The sequence below is a fragment of the Lathyrus oleraceus genome, chromosome 5, assembly GCF_024323335.1.
Source record: "Lathyrus oleraceus cultivar Zhongwan6 chromosome 5, CAAS_Psat_ZW6_1.0, whole genome shotgun sequence".
Taxonomy (NCBI): Eukaryota; Viridiplantae; Streptophyta; class Magnoliopsida; order Fabales; family Fabaceae; genus Lathyrus; species Lathyrus oleraceus.
Window position 1 is genome coordinate 242514074 of NC_066583.1, and position 1683 is coordinate 242515756.

Below are 1683 nucleotides of genomic sequence, written 5' to 3' on the forward strand. Positions count from 1 at the left end.
GCATGCAACATCAACAACAATCCACAATGGACATATGCTCACACTCTAAGCCATAAACAGTCCATCCATAATTGCATACATAATAGATATATTCACAGCATTATGCATACCACCACACATCATCAGCATATTTATCACATAATCATATCATGTCACGCCACATAATCAATCACAGTATTAGCACACTCTACTAATACCTACACTGCTCAAAACAACGGGAAATTGATCCCTCCTATATCATACACCAATATAGGCCAATCATCAATTGTTCACAATATTTAAAATATCAGTTTTTCACTTTTCCAACAGTGTTAACCGGTTAACGCCCTGGGTTAACCGGTTAATGTAACACCCCGATAATAATATGTATTTATTTAAATTAAATTAATAATATGTTTATTAATTTAATTAGAATATTTGAATTATTATTATTATTATTTTGGAATAATAATTATTGGGATAATTATTTAGTGGAATAATATTATTGGAGTATATAAGTTGGAATAATAAAAAGTCCCAATTTTTGGAAAAAGGTTTTCACGTGAAAGGGGAAAAGAGGCAGAAAGGGCAAAAAGAGAACCAGAGAACGAAGGTTGAAGGAAGGAGAAGCTTGGAGCTCAGAGGCTGCCGGATTAACTCAGGTAAGGGGGGTTTATCATCGATTAACGGGTATTATGGGATGATATGTACTGGGTAGTAATAGACCATTGTTTTACCTCTGATTGGATGATATATGTTGAATTTGTGAACTGTTGAGAGGAACGAAAATTTGATTGTAATTGACGAAATTCGTAGGAATTAGAAGAGATAATGTTAGGATTGGTGAAGAGGAATAGGAGATGATTCGTGTAGATGATATGGACGATTATTTTGTGTAATTTGGACTGTGGAAGGTTGGATCGGATAGGTTTCGTAACAGAGAAAGCCATAGCAGATCTGAGAGTTCTGGTTTCTGGTCATACGCGTATGGCACTAGGCAATACGCGTATGAGCTGGCTGGTACGCGTATGGAGGAGGCCTTACGCGTATGAGAGAAAAAGATGACATTTTGAACGTAAATTGGTCTCTGTTGGTACGCGTAATGGGAGATTGTTACGCGTAGCATACGCGTATGAGACAGGTGATACGCGTATGAGTTGGGCGAGGAAATGCGCAATACGCGTAAGAGAGTAGGCATTACGCGTATGGAGTTGGCCAGGTTTGGGCAATACGCGTATGGCATGGACAGTACGCGTATGGGCAGAATTGTGTTTTTGCTGTGCTACTGTTGTGCAGTTTTTGGTTGTTTAGGCTGAGTGATGCGACTTAGCTGAGATATGATGTGATAGGGATCATTTCCCGTTGTTTTGAGTGGCATAGGTATTAGTAGAGTGTGCTAATACTGTGTTTGCTTTTGTGGCATGATATGATATGCTTTTGTGATTAATTATGTTGATGATGTGTGATGGTATACATGATGATGTGAATGTATACATTTGTGAATAGACTGTATTATGGCTTAGAGTGTGAGCATGTGTCTATTCTTGATTATTGTTGATGTTGCATTGCTAGGTGATTAGCATGCATATTGTGGCCTTCGGGTGGTAGCTAATTCCCATGGTGAGGAATTAGTGAGTTTAGTCATTTTTGGACTGTTGTTGATTGTTTGCATGCTAGGTGAGTAGCGTGCATTTCATGGCCCAT